This window comes from Myotis brandtii, unplaced genomic scaffold, assembly GCF_000412655.1.
Source record: "Myotis brandtii unplaced genomic scaffold, ASM41265v1 scaffold634, whole genome shotgun sequence".
In the NCBI taxonomy this organism is placed as follows: Eukaryota; Metazoa; Chordata; class Mammalia; order Chiroptera; family Vespertilionidae; genus Myotis; species Myotis brandtii.
Genome location: NW_005370427.1, coordinates 2,113,420 through 2,132,996, shown reverse-complemented (window position 1 = coordinate 2,132,996; position 19,577 = coordinate 2,113,420).

The window sequence follows — 19,577 nt, the reverse complement described above, 5'->3', positions numbered from 1 at the left end:
CCGTGGGGAGGGGCGGTGGGGAGGGAGAGCGCGCTTCCCCGCTGCTACCTGCTGGGCACTGTGACTGAGAACTGCTGCCACTGTTCGCGGGGAGAGGCCTCAAAGGAAACTGCGTGAAGTGTGTCTTTTAGTGAAGAATTTGAAGGGCGCAGGAGGAAGAGGCGGGCGCTGGCGTGGGAGCCCAGGAGGGTCCTGGGATTAAATTTACCGAAGCCCGTGGGCAGAAACTCCCAACGCCTCGGCCATGAAGCTTCGAGGAGTCACTGGGCCTGAAGGCCAAAGGGGCAGTCGTGTCCCCATCAGGAACTGGACCCAGGAGCCTGCTGCCCGCACCCCAGCCCCAGGGCCACCTCCGGCTGTGGAGTGACTCTGAGAGCAGCCATATTCCTTCCCGTGGCAATCAGTGTTGACTGCGGAATAATCATAGTTCTGTGGACACATTCCAGAAACATCCAGACACACGCTGTCTTCTCAGTATTGTAGTTGCTTGGGGACTTAAGTAAGCAACAAGCAAATCTCTAAGAATTGCGGTCAGTTCTCCTAAGGCGTAAGGAGCAGGCCGGGCCCTTCCCACTGGGCAGACCAGACGCCACCCTGTGCAGAGAGGACGGGGAGGGAGGGGCAGGCCGGCGAGGGCCGTGGCGAGGGGCAGGAGTGGGGTCGGTCTGGGACGCGCATGCAGACCTCAGTCCCTCAGAAGGCCTTCCTAACCTCACTTCACCCCACTCCCCTCGCCAGGCACGTCCTACCCACTCCCCTGATTTATTTCTCCAGTGCTTTTCTCACCAGCTAAAGTTACCTGTCTATTTCTGCTCTTGCTAACCACAGCCTCCCCTGCAGCAGGAGAGCTGCCCGGAGCCCTGAGCACTTTGTGCCCGTCGGAGGGTTTCTAACATCAGTTGTAAGAATAAAGGAAGAGGCTGTGCAATGGTCCTGAGGTCAAAAAGAGCCTGGTGCCTTCTGGGAAAGGAATCAGGCCTTTGGGTTTGGCCCCCAGGGAATGCTGGCTGCTGGAATCCATGTCCTCCTGGAGCCCCATCACATGACCTTCTTGGCTAATGGGACATCAGCAAGGAACACACTCACAGGCTGGATCAGTGCACGTCCAGCACACAGACGAGCCATGTGAGGAAGCCCGGCCTCCTTCAAAGGAAAGCCCACTCGGAGAGCCAGCTGTTCTCCAAGAGGCCCCGATGACCCCTCACCCCCACCCCGCACCACCACCACATTTTGGTGAAATACACAGCGTGAGTGAGTCCAGGAAACACCATTGAGTCCACCCCACTCCGCAGTGGCAGAAAGGGAGGCCATTTGTCAGGGTTAGTGTCTGTTTCTCTTCATCTGTGCGAGAACCCAGTGGGAGCTGCTTGCAAAGGCACCTCACAGCTTATCGACAACTCAGTGGGGGTCACGCACAGCTCATCCCACCAGGCCCGTGGTCACGTGGGCACATGTGACCTCTGGGCATGGACCCCCGTCCTCTCCCTGCAGCGCCCAGGTTCTGAGAACAAGTCCTCAGCTGGCTGGGACGCCTTCGCTGGCCCACATTCGACACACCGACGCGGAGACCGGGTTCCTGGGAGGAACCGGAGAGTGAGTACTGATCCTGTTTCCTGGATCATGTTTCCTGGTCGCAGCATCTGGTTAAAAAAAGAACTTAAAAAACAAAACAAGAAATAAAGATACAAAAGAACAGTTTAAACCCCGTTAAGTCCTTGTCAGCCTGTCTCTGGGGACAAATTTCACAGCCCTCCTTCTGTAAATCCTTCCAGAAAGATGAAAAAATACAAGATTTTGAATTATTTTATCTCTTTGAACCCTACTTGCTTGAATAGTCACTAACTTCATATCTTAAATAGGAAATCAAGTTAACCAGGTTTTATTTATCGATGAAATGCCAGCATTCCCTGAGACACTACTGACATTTTCTTGTCAACCTACAAGGTGAAAAAATTAAACATCAACGTTGGTCTGGGAACTCAACATAAAGCTTTTCAAGCATGAAAACAGGAGCTGGGGAAGTGCACACGTCCCAGACGCAGCCCTTCCTCCTGGCCCGTCAGCCCCCCCCCGCCCCCAAGGCCGCCCTCTGCACCGGTGCCTCCCTGCTTCTTGGGGGGGAACTCGGGACGTCCTCGGAAGAGCTCCTTTCATGAAACCTGCATATCAAACCACCAGCATATCTCACAGTTTCTTCCGGCAAAATACATCTGACACTCATCTACTTTACTCAGTTTCATAGCCATACCCTCGTCCACCTTTGCTTCTCTTTCCTGGAACCACCAGTTTTGGAGAAATCACACTTTTGGAGAAAATGTTGGTCATGCAAGAGGTAATCTATCTCTCCAGGAAATGCACCCTCTCCTATCAAAACCAAAACAGAATCCCCCAGAAACAGAGCTGGGCCTTGGGGGCAGGTGAGGTATCGCCCTGGGAGTGGGTACCAACAGCAGTTCTGAGGCTGGAGCCCCTGGAAGCTGAGTTCAGACTCAGACTCCTATGGGACCGAGCTGGCTCATGGGAGGTGATGGCCACTAGCTACAGGTCCCTCTGAAGGGAAGGCGGTCCAACTCAGAACTCAGGACTCCCACAAATAATGCTCAAATCAGAGAGCACCAGTTACCCAAGAAGACAGCACCGTGTAGCTCAGATTCACAAAAGGAATCCATAGGGGAAGTGAGAGAGAACATAGGTAAAGCATTAGCGCAATGCCTGAAGCACAGTGGGCCTCGCGCATGGTCTCTGCGTCTACCCAGGTTTGCTTGGTGGGCCTGGTTGGTGTTCTGCAGCACGTCCCGCCTCTCACAGTTTAAGGGTCAGGTACCCCCTTGTTGGGTTTTACTACAGCTGAGAGAAACTCCAGTTTTTTAACAGTTAATTTTAAAACTTACCTTTGTCCACACCTTTCCAGGCCTTGGAAGTGCCCTGTGCAGTAAATACCTCTGTCCATGCTGGTGGTGAATGCTGCAAGCACTGTGTGCTGATCATTTACAAAATGCAGACATACGTACTTTTAAGGCATACCTGTGACCATGTCTCCCTTTCACTAAAAAAATCACATCCTTACTATTTCTGCAAAAGGGTCAGCGCTGAGCGGCTTGCCCTCTCTCTGAGTGGCCTGCCTGCAGATGAACTCAGGATAATTTTCTCCTCATGCTTCCTTATTGCTTTCCTGTTTGGACAGTCTATCCATTGCTGTAAGTGGGGTGTTAAAGTTCCCTACTGTTGCATTGCTTTTGATTTCTCCATTTAGTTCTGTTAATATTTGCTTTCTATATTTTGGTGCTCCTATTTTGGGTGCTTATCCTATATAATAAAAGGATAATATGCAAATTGACCGAACGGCAGAACGACTGGTCGCTATGACGCACACTGACCACCAGGGGCCAGACACTCAACACCGGAGCTGCCCCCTGGTGGTCAGTGCACTCCCACAAGGGGAGCGCTGCTCAGGCAGAAGCCAGGCTCACAGGCTGGCGAGTGCAACAGGGATGGCGGGAGCCTCTCCCACCTCCGTGGCAGCACTAAGGATGTCCAACTGATGGCTTGACTGATGGCTTAGATCAGTCGGACATCCCCCGAGGGCTCCTGGACTGCGAGAGGGCACAGGCCGGGCTAAGGGCAGCCCCCCCCCCCAACCTGGGTGCACGAATTTCGTGCACTGGGCCTCTACTATATTTATAAACATTAAATCGTCTTGCTGGATTGACCCCTTTATCATTATGTAATGCCCTTCTTTGTCTTTTATTACAGTGTTTGTCTTAAAGTTTATTTTTTCTGATATGAGGACAGCTACCCCAGATTTCTTTCTGTGTCCATTGCATGGAGTATCTTTTCCCATCCCTTTACTTTCAGTCTGTGATGGTTCTTCTGCAGTGAGACTCTTATAGGCAGCACATAGATCTCGTGTTGTTGTTGTTGTTAACCCATTCAGCCACTCCCTTTCTTTTGATTGGCAAACTTAGTCCATTTACATTTAAAGTAATTATCGATAAGTATGTACTTATTGCCATGCTGTTCATTGCTGTCTGGCTATTTTCGTAATTCTTCTCTTTCCCTTTCTTCTCCCCTTGTGGTTTAATGAGTATATGTAGTGTTATATTTACATTCCTTTCTCTCTTTCTTTTTGTGTTTACTGTAAATTTTTTCTTTGTAGTTACTGTGAGGTTGACATATAATATCCTATATATAACAGTCTCTTAAGTTGATAGCAACTTAACACATTCCAAAACTTTATACTTTTATTCTTAAGTTTTTTATTTTTGATGGTATATTTTACATCTATTTTATGTTTTCCTTAATAATTATTATAATTTTACTTCTTTTGTCTTTTAACACCTATGATTCTTTATCTTAGCTGTTACCAATTTAATTATGAGAGTCTTGGTGTGGTTGGATTTGGATTTATCTTATCTGGCACTCTGGGCTTCCTGGGAATGGAGGTCTGTTTCTTTTCCCAGATTAGGGAAACTTTCAGCCTTTATTTCTTCAAATAATTCTTCTGATCTTCTCTGTCTTCACTTGAGGGGGCCTGTACAATGCAAATGTCACTCCGCTTGGTACTTTTATTTTACATTTTTTTCTCTCTTTGTGGAAGTTCTCACTATGTTCATCCATTCTTCTCCTGAGTGTGGTAGTGGGGGTGCTCTCTCTGCCTGGTTGTGGCATGGCTGCTGCATGGGGACAGGTGTGGTGTGCTCACCTGGCTACTACGTGGGGATGGCCGTGGTGTGCTCCCCTGGCTGGTGCGTGGGGACAGGTGTGGTGTGCTCACCTGGCCGCTGCGTGGGGAGGGGCTGTGGTGGCACAGGGAAGGTGGGCCATGGTGTGCTCACCTGGCTGCTGCGTGGGGACAGGTGTGGTGTGCCCAGCCCGGCTGCTGCGTGGAGTGGGTGGAGAAGACCTTCCAGCATTAGCAGCTGAGAGCGAGGTCACCAAAAATGGCTCCAGCCAGCTCCATGCCCAGCAAGTTTGGGTGAGATTGCAGACATGTCACCCTCCAGCACTGCTGTCCCCGGAGAGAGTCCCAGCAGGCTCCTGCCTCTCTGGTGGTTGCTCTAAGCTTGGTTGTGTCTCCCTCACTTAGCGTCGAGACGGTGTAACCTGCTGCTTTGGCACTGGGCCCTTTAGGAGCAGCCTCCTCATTCCCTACAGTCCCCGTTCATTTCCAAACCCAGACATGTGGGGGCTCACCTTCCTAGTGCCACGTCCAAGAGTCAGGCTGCCTGATGGGGCACAACCCCTTCCCTCCTCAGAGGAGAACCTGCATTTTTTATCGCTCCCGGTGGTGGGCCCGGTGGCTGGGGGGGCCCCGGGCAAGGCCCGTCTCTGCTCTCTGGCCCCTCTCCATGCATTTCGTTTATCGTTTGCTGTGGAGCCGATGTTCATCTAGCTCTCAGGTCCTTTCAGAGGAAGTGATTCCAGACGCTGCTGTACGACCGCTGCATCCATGGGGGCAGTGAGCTCAGGGTCCTCTTATGCCACCATCCTCACCCTCACTGGTCCCTGAACTTCAACAGCTCCCGCTGCGGGTGCAGGTGAAACCGCCGCCTGGCACGCAGGGCCTCGGGCCGACCTTCCCAGCTCAGCTCCTGCTGGTCCCTGTGTGGGGTTATGTTTAAGGAAAGCAGGGCGGCATGTTACCCCACGCACTGCGTCTCTCTCCACCACCTGGGCCACAGCTCCCTGTCCTGGGCTCACACACCCACCTCCGCTGACGCGCATCTCTTCAACGAGTCTTTCCTGAAATCCATACTCTCCCAAGTTGAAAGAGATCCCTGAAGGGCCATAGAATGTGTTTTGTATCTTCTTATGACGCTTCTCAGATTCAAACCTTGGTTTAATTATGCACACACTTGTCTCTTCGGTAGACGGTAAGATTCCAGGAATTTCCCACTATCCTTAGCAGAGTGTTGAGATGGGTAAACCACTGAACTGTGTTTGCTAACCTATTTCCATGGGAAGTTTCTGATGCTCTGAATGAGCCATTTGAACCCATAGGATAAGGTGCCCCTGGAAGGGGAATAACGGAATCTTCAGTCCAGTAAGACGCTGCCATGCACAGCAGCCAGGGAGCATCTCTTCAGTGGAAAATGAACCAGAATTTTAGTTCACCATTCCCAGCCTTCACCTAAGACTCGGTCTAATCTTAGTACCAGAAACCCGAACCTGCCTAACTGGAGAATAAATACGTTTCAATTTTTAAAAGCTCATAAACTGAGCCAGAGCTGGGAGTATCAGATTAGCCTGTGCGGCGGCCACCTGCAGAGCAGCGAGGGGCAGGGGACCAACTGCTGGAGGAGGCAGAGGGGTGCTGGCTCCGGCCGGTCCCAGCAGCAGCTGCTGCTACAGGGTCGGGAAGTCCAACAGCTCAAAGATGGAAGGTGAGGAGGGAGCGGGCGGCGATGGGGGGTCCAATGGCTTCAGAGGAAGAGTCTGGGGTCAGGGCTGCGCTGGGCTGGAAGCAGGATGCTTGGCTGGATGGCCATCGCCCTGTCATAGTGAAGGCGTCAGAACTGAGTTATTAGCTTCTTGAAAGACGATGTTACATCCGCATGAGAAAGAGTAACTTCCACATCCCCCCAGCTCAGGATTACCTGGGAGCAACGTGCAGGGACCTCATTTCAGAACAACATGGTGCAATCACAGGCTTCGGCTTTCACGGTGGACGGTGAAAGGGGAGGCGAATGATTCTGAAACTTCGCCTGACCCGCTAACCCCCATGACTCAAGCAAGTGGGCCCTGCTGGCGCGACAGGCTCCCTAACGTGCTCATGCTAAGAGGGTGCTCCATCGCTGGCCGCAAGCCCAGCACGTCTTCATGCCACAGGGCTCTGCGCCCCCACACGCAGCTGCGGCCCTGGATTAACGTGGGAGGAATTGCAGATCGCTCAGTAGGTTTTCCTCGTGTTTTATTCTAAATGAATTTATAGAAGGTTGATCCACTTTGGACAGTTAAACAATTCTCTCCCCTTGGCCTTCCGTGTAGCTTGGACTTGCTCACTTACCTCTGTGTTCACGGAGAACGGCTGTGGCCATGGTCTCAGGGCACATGGACGCAGAGCAAGGAGCTGGGGAGGTCGGCGGTCTGATCGCACATCCGGGACCGTCTCCTCGCCGACATCCCCCGGGCAGGGTCTCTTCGGTGGATTGTAAGATTCCAGGGATTTCCAGGAGAGTGGACAGGGCCCTGTCCAGGGGCTGCCGGCTTCCAGCGATTCTTCCGCTGGGGAGCAATGGCCACCTTGTGCAGAGAACTGGTTCATCCACACGGGTGAGGAGGGAGAAGGCCACTGGGCCGTTCTCATCTGGAGCGGAGAGAGGTCGCCTCTGCCCTCTGCTCGCCGGGCAGCAGTGACAGAACATGCGTTCTGTGGGACCATCCTGCAGGAAATGAGAATCCGAACAACAGAAAACACGGGACGGGGGCGAGGGGAGGCTAACCTGGCAACACGGATAATACTGTCCGTGGAAACATAACATGCCACAATCACTAGTTTATAATATTTATTTGAATTATAAACGGACATAGAGTTGGGTCCCAAATAACATTTTTAGGACTTAGTGCTACTGAAAATTAACTAGAATAATTTGAAATACGAACAAGGGCACCACTGAATCCGAGTTCATAAGAGCAGACATTTCAAAATAACTCGAAGGGTGAAATGGCGATGCTGGGCACTGCCTTCGGGGTGTGGTAAGTGTGGAAAGTGATGTGCAGAGCAACTGCTTTTGTGTGTAAACAAGGGCATTGTGACCCAACAAGCCCCGAATCCAAAATTGTCTTCAACACAATTCACACCGTGTGTTCCTTCAGTCACAGGGGTGCCGTACATGGTGAGTTTACACTCCAAGGGCTGTAGATAAAGGGGTGTGTTTCCGTCCCTGGAATGTCATGGACTGGTGCATGCATGCGTTCTCAGACACACACCCCAATTCCGGGAACGATTTCAGGGTTTTTATGATTTCAGGGTTCTGATGCTCTGAATGAGCCATTTGAACCCATAGGATAAGGTGCCCCTGGAAGGGGAATAACGGAATCTTCAGTCCAGTAAGACGCTGCCATGCACAGCAGCCAGGGAGCATCTCTTCAGTGGAAAATGAACCAGAATTTTAGTTCACCATTCCCAGCCTTCACCTAAGACTCGGTGGGATCCCAGAAGAGTGCGGGCTTGGGTGTGCCGTGTAGTACGCGCAGCAGAAGTCAGCCCTCGAAGGCTCATGTCACCCCAAACACGTGCCTGACCCTGTCCTGCCCTTTCGGGCACCGGCGCCAAAATCTGGGTGGCAACAGTCAGACAGAGTCCGCTCAGCACAAATATTTGTCTAAAACAAAACCCAGAGCCGTCCTTTGATTTTCAACTTTGTGAGACAATAAAATCGCTTGCCCTGCCCGCGTGCACGCTAGAGAAGAGGGTGAGGCTTTTCTGTGTTGATGAGGACTTACCGCACCCAGGCTCCAAGAGGAACGCTCCGTTCCGCACGAAGGCACTTCAGAACCCCGGGGAGACCAGACCTGGGGAGCCCCCTTTGGGAACATCTACTTCACACCCAGTAGATGGCGGTTATTAAAAACAAAACAAAAATAAAGACAGAAACTAGCAAGTGCTGGCAGTGATGTGGAGGAATTGGAACCCTTGTGCATTGCTGTCAGAATCTAAAGGAAACATGCCACTTGCCCCAGGGAGATGGCAATTTGGAAAAGGTGTGAATTTCCCAGTATTTTCCTTCTCTGCCACACACCAGCTGGAGAAATGTGTGGTGTGGGGTGTGTGGGAGCAGCTCAAGCAAGTGCAAAAGTGACAAGGAGTCCAATGCAGGAGCCACCCCAATCCGATGTACATGTCAGTTTGATGTCTGCATGTCCAAGGGTCCCGATGTACGTGTAGGGTAGGTGTCTGCATGTCCAAGGGGCCTGATGTAAGTGTAGGGTAGGTGTCTGCCTGTCCAAGGGGCCCGATGTACATGTAGGAAACATGCCACTTGCCCCAGGGAGATGGCAATTTGGAAAAGGTGTGAATTTCCCAGTATTTTCCTTCTCTGCCACACACCAGCTGGAGAAATGTGTGGTGTGGGGTGTGTGGGAGCAGCTCAAGCAAGTGCAAAAGTGACAAGGAGTCCAATGCAGGAGCCACCCCAATCCGATGTACATGTCAGTTTGATGTCTGCATGTCCAAGGGTCCCGATGTACGTGTAGGGTAGGTGTCTGCATGTCCAAGGGGCCTGATGTACATGTAGGGTAGGTGTCTGCATATGCAAGGGGCCTGGAAACTTTACCTGCTGGTAGTCATCTGGAGGGCACGAGGGGCAGCACCAGATGACAGAGGGACAGGTGTGGGGTGGGTGCTGACAATGGGGAAGAGAGAGGAGAGGAGGGGAGGGGAGTAGAGGGGAGGGGATGCAGGGTTTGAGCACTGGGAGGTCAGCAGAAGTCTCCTGTCATCGCTAGGACGGCACGCAGGGTGGACACCTCCGTAAGGGTACCTGTAGGCCGCAGGGGGTGGTATTAGTGGCATCCTGCATCTTGGAAGCATGTGGAGATATTGGGCTCGGCCCCATAGGGGCTTAACGTGGTGTAGGGTTGAATTACAGTCGTGGGGGAGGTATCACCAAGCAGAACTGAGACCACGGCCAGCAAAGCCACTCCAGCCGGTGGCTCCCACTGCTTAAAACGGGACTCGGCAGTATCATCAGTCACATAATTTCATCCATAACTAAGGGCAACACAGCCCTGTCCTCAGGATGTCACAGTCTAGCAGGAGACATCGGTGGAGACGTGCTTGTCCCACAACCAGCTCAACGATGGGCATAATCTCAGGCTGCTTACAGGTGGTCTCTGGGACTGCAGGTGGCCGGGCTGGGGCTCTCACGGAGACTCCCTGAGCCAGGTACAAGTTCACCGCGGGAGACGTGAGAGACAGCAAAGGTAACCCTAGCCTGAGCCACGGCACCCAGGAGCAAGGCTGAGACGGAGAGGAGGGTTGGAGAGCTGCGTGCAGCTCAGGGGCCATGTTCCTGCACTCAGGATTGGTTATGAAGCATGCACCCAGCGCTGACACGTGCCCTTGAGGTCGGATGGTTAGCATTTTCCGAAGATCACAGTTGGATGAGCCAGAGCCAGGATTCAGGCCCCAAACTTCCCATCCCACAATTCCATGTTCTTCCCTATCTTGCCTCCACCCACGAATAACAGAAAGAAGGAATTCCTGAATTAGATAGAGTTGGACCTGATGACCTGCAAGCTTTGGGGTTGTATCCATGAATAACATCATGAAAGTGCCTTGACTTTGCAGATACTGTATTGTTTGATGGCTCCTGACACCCTGGGTGGTCCATCCGTGACACCTGACACCCCTGGGTGGTCCATCCGTGACACCTGACACCCCTGGATGGTCCATCCGTGACACCTGACACCCTGGATGGTCCGTCCGTGACACCTGACACCCTGGGTGGTCCGTCCGTGACACCTGACACCCTGGGTGGTCCGTCCGTGACACCTGTCTGGAGACCCTTTAAGACAGGCAGTGAGTGTCAACTTCAAACGTGTAAAGGGATGCTTTGATAGCCTGTTCTTTTTTTAATTTTTTTATTAAAGTTTAACATGTGTCTCCTTTTCCCCCCCGATTGACCCCCCGGCCACTCCCACCCGTAAGGGCAAACCCTCACCGCCCCAATGTCTGTGTCCACTGGTTATGCTAATATGCATGCACACAAGTCCTTTGGTTGATCTCTAACCCCCAACTCCCCTGCCATTTGTCTCTGGATCTATTTTTGTTCATCAGTTTATGTTGATCATTATATCCCACATATGAGTGAGATTTGATAGCCTGTTTTTACGTCAGTGCCAGGACCAGGCTGGTGATAGTCACCGGATGGGACTTGTGGCTGGGCAGACGGCGTCTGACCTGGGTGAGATTTGAAAGCCATAGAAACGCTCTACTCAGGGGTGAAGGCCGGCATTGAGCCAGAATTGAGGCAAGCACTCAAAAAAGGGGAAGGGTCCATGTGGTAAATGTTTCTCTCCACGTCCCACGTGGTTCAGGGTTCAGGATCTGGAAGAGGAGCCGCACACAAATGAAAGAGAAGAGACAAGAGATAATTTGGGAATATTGGGGGGCCAGGCGGGTAAGTCCAACTCAAGGGGAAGGACTTCCACAGGTGGTCAGGCTGCACCAGCCTTTTATTTGGTTTGGGATCCACCCATAGTATAGCCCTTAGGCAGGGAGGTTCCAGTGACACACAGACTATCTTATCAATAAGGATTTACATGACTAAAGGTGGGGAGGTTGCTTCAGCTACCATTATCTGGATTAACAGAGGTGGTGCACAGCTCTGACCTTTGCTAAGGCTTCAAAGGTCTCCAGCCTTCCGGGTTCTCTGTCTACACCTCTCTGCTAGTGAAGACAATAGGCGGTTTCCCACAGGTCCAAGGCCAGAACATGGGCCTCGTGGGAGGGTGAAAACCAGTCCCAGATTTCCTTAGCTCCGCTGCAGACGGAAACCTCCTTGTGACAGATGGGTTACGGGTTGACTTATCACCAAAATCAGAAAAGAGAACGCTGTGTCATTCCAGTGCTCTTTTATCCTAATTTTTCTTTACTCAATAGTTTTTATTTCTTAAAGAGAAACCGTGTGTCCACTAAAATCCATCTTTATGTAACTGTATCTAAATTTGAGAATACAGTCATTTCCCTCTTTCCTCATTCTCTACGCAGCTGTTAGTAACTGGACAACAGCCAGGTAAGGATGAGCAGAGACGCAGACGTAGACAATTTATAAATTCTGTGTTTAGGTTTTCTTTAGAATTGGCGATGAATAGCTTAGGGGCAATTTATGGCACATTTTTGTTTTTAATATTTTAAATACTATTATTGTGGAAAAATATTGGATGCTTGGGAGTGCTTCTCTGAATTAGTCCTGAAGTCACAGGGGCATTAAAGCTGAGCATCATCTCTCTTTAAGACAACTCTCCCAGAAAAAGCTATTCTCCCTAAGTCTCGGGGGACAGGGCAAGGGGAAAGTTGATCCCCATAAAACTGCATTGCGAAAGCTGTTCCCACCCCGGACTTTAATTGGCCGTTTGGAACTGTCACTGACGGCCCAGGACTCGGAAGCCAGAACTTAAAAGCCCGTATCAGCAACAGTGACATCTCAGAAGACAACCCACTCCACCTGCAATCTAAGTGCCCCAGGCCTCCTTAATGCCCCGCCCGCCCCCTCGCTGGCCTTCCCCGGACACCTAGTCCCATGGGAATGCGATCACATACTTACATAGCGCTGGGTTTGCTTCTGACAAAACAGACAGGTGGACAAAAGACCAGCCAAACCTATTGGAAGATAAATGATGAACCAAAAACAACCTAAGGTAAATAATGTCCTAACAATGTCCCTCTTTTCTGGATATGGTTTTGTTGTTAGTTTATTCACGGCGTGAACTGACACCATGTTGGCTGGTGTTATGAGGCCCCGCTGTGTGAAGGCAACTCTCCCACAGGAGGGACGGGCTCCACCATGAACTGGTCACGAAGGTGGGCTGTTGACGAAGTTCCCAATGTTTCTCAGATTTCGTTTCCTCATCCGTAAAAGTGGTTGTAAGTACCAACTGCACAGGGTGCTTGTGAGGCTTAAATAAGATCGTGTTTTTTTGTTTGTTTTTTAAATATATTTTTATTGATTTCAGAGAGGAAGGGAAAGGGAGAGAGAGAAACATCCATGATGAGAGAAACTCATTGATCAGCTGCTTCCTGCAGGCCCCCTACTATGGATCAAGCCTGCAACCTGGGCATGTGCCCTTGACTGGAATCGAACTGGGGACCCTTCAATCCGCAGGCCGACGCTCTATCCACTGAGCCACATTGGGTAGGGCTAAGATCATGTTTTAAATTAGCAACAGAGTGCCTGGCATCTCACAAAAGGTCAAGAGGGGAGGGAGGTGTTTGTGTGCAAGACAGAAGGATGGGAAGGGGCAGGTGGCTTTGCAGTTAAAGAGTGTCGAGCCTGGTCGCCTCATTCTATCTGAGGTTGCTGACCCGCAAGGCAGGTGGTGGGCGCAGCCTGGAGAGTGTGAGGTGCTGTGAGCAGCGAGAGGACCAGGCCAGAGACCAGACGAGGCAGCGCACAGCTCGGCCGCGTCACACAAGCAGCAGGTCCCAGCTCCAGAGAAGAAAGCTTAAGAGTTTGAGAGCAGAAAGCTTCAAGGTCGACCAGTTAGAAGACTGTTTGTTCGTTTCTTACAAAAGTCAGCATGCTCTTACCATGCGACCCAGCATCCCTGTGATGCAAACACATCCACACAGCAGTCTGCACCTGGGTGGTCACGCACCTGCATTCATCCCTGCCAAGTGGGAAGCAAGCAAGACGTCTTCCATTGGTGACTGGACACATGGACGACGGCCCATCCTGCAATGGCATATCATTCAGTGCTGAGAAGAAATGAATGATCAAGCCCTAAGGAGACATGGAGGACCTTAAAGGCTTATCAGTGAGCGAAGAAGCCAATCTGGAAGGGCTACACTCCGTGTGATTCCAACTCTACCACCTTCTGGGAAAGGCAGAGTGTGGAGACCGCGGAAGGCTTGGTGGTGTCAGGGGTCGGGAGGAAGCAGGGCAGACAGTGCGAGGAGGGCCTTGGGGGCAGTGACACGGCTCTGGCTGACGCTGTCATGGGGGACGCATGTCGTGCATGTGTCAAAGCCCACAGACCACGTAAAGCATGGAGCTTGGATGCTGATGATGTGTCGGTGCGGGTTATACACCTGTCCCCGCTGGGGCGGGGGCAGGGGGGGGAGGCTGAGAGTGGGAGAGGCCGAGCACGTGGGGCAAAGGGTTCATGGGGACCTCTGTGCCTTCTGCTCAATTCTGCCACGAACCTAAAACTGTGTAAAATAGAAAGTCTATTTTTAAACAAATCAAAAACATTTCGTCGTGTTCTTCTCTTGGAAACCACGTCTGAGCTAATGTTGAGGGGTTAAGGCCCCAGAAGACGTGTGGGCCTCGTTCCCACTCCCGGGCTCAGGAGGACTCCTTCCCGGAGAGCCCAGGCGGCCCAGCTCCGAGGCCTGCAGGGGCAGCTTGAGCCCCTGGGGAAGAGCCGTGTCAATCGGATCGGTCCTCTTGGCCATCGAGTTCAGAAACGTGAAGCGGAACAATTTTCCAAGGAGCAGAAGCTGGTGGGCCAGGCCGGGAGGCAGGGAGGCCGGGAGGGAGGTGGAGAGGGAGGCCGGGAGGCAGGGAAGCAGGGAGGGAGGCAGGGAGGGAGGCCAGGAGGGAGGCGGGCGTGTCACTCCAGTTCCCTCCTCCACAGCACGGCTGTGCTGGGCTCCTCCTCAGAGCTCTCCAGGAAGGGTCTGTTGGCCTCATCTTGGCGTCTTGACAATTGCCCGCACCATTTGAGCTATCTGGATGGATCCTTATTCCACGTGCCCAATGCGCCTGCCTGACCCGGGCGCCAAGGAGACGGGGAGGACACAGCGCAACATAAGACCCATTCAGTCCAGTTCACCAACTTGTCAAGTCTTGCTTCTGGTCAGAAAATACTCCCTCTCGCAGGAATTGTCTGTAGTAACCAAACACATCTACCGAGACAGAATCACTTTACAATGAAACCCTTTTCTGCCTTCTGGTTTCTGCATGAAGTAAGGACTTGGTAAATCTGATCATGTGGGGCCTACCTCGCCCACAAATCTGCGAGGACCTCAGCCTGTCTCTTTCATAGGCTTACTTAGCACCTGCCTTCTGCTGCCTCCAGGCTGGCCTCGTGCTGACACAGGACCTAAATGTAACTAAAGCGCTGTCCCCACTTGTGCTGTATGGTACGGGCATGTCCTCACTCTGAGGGGCGAGGCTAACTGGTAAGCGACAAACTCCGTAGAAAACGAGTGCGGTCCTGCAGCCAAATGTTCGCCTGCCTTGGGGCTGGCTGCTCTCAGGTGGTCTTTCCTCCCGGGGCTCACAGTCCGGCGGGGGACAGGAAAGGAAACTGGATTCGGCAGCATGTGACAACTCGGAAGCGCCGAGCAGCGGGAGGAGAGAGCGGGTCTGAGGTGAGAGAGCACTGAGGCCTCTCACCATCGCAGTGTGTCCCAGCCGGCAGGCGCGGAGTTGCACTAGCACGAGGACAAGGCCCGGGAGCTGAAGGCTGAGCGATGTGGTGACTTGTTAGAGTCCGGCCCGAATGGAGACTTCTTCTAAGCTCAGAAAGCAGCATCTTGAAGAACGCTGAAGGCATGAGAGAACCCTGGCGCCAGGGACTGGGGGTGCTTGGCTGTGTCAGTCATCTTTGGCCACATACCGCCACACTGTGTGACGCGTCACCCCAAATCCAGTGACTTAAACGACCAGCATTTACTGGGCTGTAGGCAGCTGCGAGGATGCACGGTCTGCTGCCTTCTGCCCATCTAAGCAGGGGTCACTCATGGGTCTGGGGCCAGCTGGGGTCCCCCCGGTGTGGGGCTGGCCTGCCCCTGATGGCCTCCCCAGGATGACTGGTCCCTGCTCCACGAAAAGCTCACACTCCCCCAGCCTGGCCGGGCTGGTGTCTGCGGCAGAGGCGGGGTTCGGAGGCAGAGCAGAGGCATGTCGGTCTCCTGAAGACCACACGTGAGGCCAGCACGCATCATGTCTGAGCAAAGCGGGTCTCCAGGCCGGCCAGGCGGAGGGAGCAGGAGCGGTGCAGTCCCCTAGCAGAGTGTGCAGGGTGGGGGTGGGGCCACGTTTGCCACCAGCCTGTGTCACCATGCAGGGACGGAAGGGGCATGTCAGAGTGGTGGGCGGTGAACAGGGAGGCTTATGGCTCCCAGGCCTGGCAGGTGGAGGGAAGAATGGGAACTGGTGGGTGAGGACAGGCGTGGAGGGCTGCAGGCAGAACTGTGACAGGATCAGCTTCTCACTTTAGGGAAATGCCACTGGCAGCCGCACGGCGGGCGGTGGAGGGATCAGACATTTTCCTTGTAAACAAATATCTGAGATGGAACTGTGCATCGTTTCCATTTATTTATATCCCACCTCATTCCGAAAGGTATGATGCCGCAACTCTTCCATCGCCACGACCAAAACGACTCTGGCGCCGCCCCAGGGGCCTTCTGCCCAAAGGCCCTCTTGGAAGCCTGTCACTGTCTGTCTTGCTGAGCCACCAGCACTAACGCCCGGGGCGCCCAGCCAGGGAATATTCCTGGAGGTGAACTAAACAGAGGTGAATGTGGCTGCTGGGAGATGCATGTCAGCGCTTTACTTAGCGCTCTGCTTCCATGGTGGCTGAGAAGAAAGGAAGGCATGGCGGAGGGTGACTTCAGAAAGAACCCTCACCACTCCGGGCACCCTCACCACTCCGGGCACCCTCACCACTCCGGGCACCCTGGGAAACATGGCCTCCGTCTGCTCCGCAGGCTCAGAAATAGGCTGGTGGCACTGGTCCCAGGGGATGGAGCGCAAGTACCGAGAAGGCCCTGCCGACCTGGAGCAAGTCGCTGCGGGGAACAAGTAGACTTTCACCCTGTTGTTTGGTGGGAGCAGACCTGGGAAGGTCTGTTCTGCGCTCACCCTTACATTTGCTCCCCAGAGCAAAGCGGAGGGAGGGCGAGAGCGCTCAGGTTCCGGGAGGTTCTTCCTGAAAGCGCTCAGTCTGCTTGTAGGAACCAAGAGGGACACTTCGTTTCTGAAGTGCCGTTCAGTGCGCAGTGGAGCCTGTGCTTTCAGAATTCAGAGCCTGACTCCTACCATTCGCACTGGCCGCACAGGTTTGATGCCATTAGAATGAGCTGGCTATTAATAGCAGGAGAGGAGCCAGAGGAAGGCAGACACCCGAAGCTGCAACTTTGCACTCCCCAGGGAGCCACAGGCCCACTCCCGGCAGACCACCGTGGGAAGGGGTCCAACGAAGGAGAGAGAGGTGCGTGCACAGTGAAGTTGGAGTGACGCAGGGATGGGGCCTGTCAGTCACACCTGAGAGCAGAGGTCATTGGCCAGATGGGTGTGGCCACTGCAAGCCCCTGAAAATCTGGGAATACGTAACCCCCTAACCCAGTGGTTCTCAACCTGGGCTGCACATTAGAATCACCTGGGAATCTTTAAAATCCTGATTTCTGGGCCTCATCCTCTGGAAATTCTGTTTCTTTGTTATGGGGTGGGGCCACAACATTAGTAACAAAGAAACAGAATTTCTGGAGGGTGAGGCCCAGAAATCAGGTTTTTAAAAAGATTCCCAGGTGATTCTAATGTGCAGCCAAGGTTGAGAACCACTGCCCTAAATGAAGGAATTCTCTCATTCTCTCACTTGGCTCGAGGGCTCTCTCGTTCCTGCTTCCTTGTATTTGCTCAAGTTTCCTCCACAGCCACGTGCCCTGCGGACCCCAATGCACTGGACTGAGGGCTGCAGGGGACACAAGCTAAGCCAGCCTGGCGCTGGGCTGGACTACGCCCTAACATGGAACAGAAACTCGACACGGGCTCTGATTTTAGCCCCTTTAAAGCCACAGCTACACTCCTTTTATGGTGGGACAGGGACAAGGGACCTTGGAAACTCAGGAATCAATTCCATGCAAATAAACCTCACTTGCTTCCCCAAAGGAGTCTCAGAAAACTCATTTTCTTGGGATATCACAAGAATCCACTCTCAACAGCAGCAGGTGGGGACAAGCACCCCATTTCCACCAGTGACACGTTTATTCACTGAAGACGTATGTGCAGCTCTTGCTCAGCACTGGGCCACAGAGCTGATCCTTGAGCTTGAGTTGCTCACAGAGACACAGAACCAGACAAAGGGCCACAGATCTTGCCAGATGCTAGAACCTACGTATGAACCCAGCGCTGGGAGACCACAGGAAAGAGGGCTGAGCCGCGGTTCCCGTGTTACTGCCCTTTGTCTCAGCTTATATCCTTGGCACAAAAGGCGAAACAGAACCCAGTTCTTGCTTGCTGCACAGGGGCCTCTGTTAGCAGGTGATGGGCTATGCTACTAGCTCGTCCCAACATGCAAACCCCTCGGTCCAGAATGGCCACAGGGCCCAGTGGCACTGCCTGGGTGCGTAGATGTGTAGACATTTGTCGTCTTCTCAGGACAAAGACGATGCCTGTCACTAGGGTCTGTAAGTCTTCCGCTGCCCGGTGCAACCTTGGTTCATGTGTTATCCCAGAGTATTTTCAACACCCCTGCAAAGAGTGCTGGTTTGGATGATAAATTATAGGGTCCCTGTGTTGACGCCAATAACAGATCCCCGGTTAAACTGGGCAACTGAGCTGTTCTTTTCCATCAGGATGTTTTGTGTGGGTGCCAGGCCAGCCTCGGCCCTTTCACAATCCCCATATTGACCAAGGAGGCGAACTTTCACAACGTCTGGCCAAATGAAGTGTTGTTGATGGTTGTGCAATGAAGTTTCCCTCAGGACAGAGCTGACGGCGCTGCTGGAGATCAGGCCCTTGGGGACCCATTGCTGGGCACTGACCCGGAGGGGCTGGGCCTCAGGAGCGGCGGGTGTCACAGCCTCGCCAAGGGGGGGAGACACTCCCTCCTCTCACTCCCCCCTCACTCTTCCCACCTCGGTCCTCCCTCTTGCCCCCCCTCTCGTACACTGTGCTCCTGAATGCAGACTCACATGCTCTTCTTGAATGTTCACCACTGTGTGATTCCACTCTTGCATATTTGTTAAAAACTTCTCATGCTTCCTGAAAGATGCTGAAAATAAAAGTTTTTGTGTGGCTTTTAAAATATATTTTTATTGATTTCAGAGTGGAAGCGGGGGGGGGGGGGAGAAAGGCAGAGTGAAAGAGAGAGAGAGGAAGAGAGAGAGGAAGAGAGAGAGGACGAGAGAGAGAAAGAGAGAGAGGAAGAGAGAGAGAAACATCAATGACGAGAATCACTGTTCAGCTGCCTCCTGCACGCCCCCTACTGGGGATCAAGCCCACAACCCAGGCATGTGCCCTGACTGGGAATTGAACCCTGACCTGGTTCATAGGTCAACGCTCAACTAGTAAGCCACACGGGCCAGGCTTGAAAATAAAAGTTTTAAAGAGAATTATATAAGGTACTAGGACAAAACCTTTTCTGTTTTGTGTATGACGGGGAGGGACAGGGATTTGGGGCTCTGTTCTCTTTTCCTGTCACAACCCAAACATCAACCTTTTATATAAATTGATATTTTAAAAATTAACCCTCCTTGTGTAATTTGCAAATTGGATGTGACTCAAGCATTCTTTGTTTGGCTGGTCGGCTTTCACGGTTTGGGTTTCTACAATCACCACTGTTTGGGGTGGGACTAGTCTGAGTTCTGTTATTACTTGAACGGCTGGAGAGACAGATTCCAGCCCTCGGACAGTGGGGCACCTGAGCTGTGTCCGTCTGGAGCTGTGCGACGTCGGAGCATGATTTGTCACATGGGATAGTGGGGTCTGCTCTTCGTGTTGGTGTGAGGACCATGATAGATCTTTGTATCTAGTGGATGCTCAGCAAATGCTCATTTCTGTCTCTCTCCATCCTGCTAAAGACAATGTCGCCCCAACCTTCCAGTTCTAGGGATTCTATCTCACCGCCATGGAACTCCCTGTGATAAACAATTCTTTGCCTATGCACAGCCTCAGACAATGTAA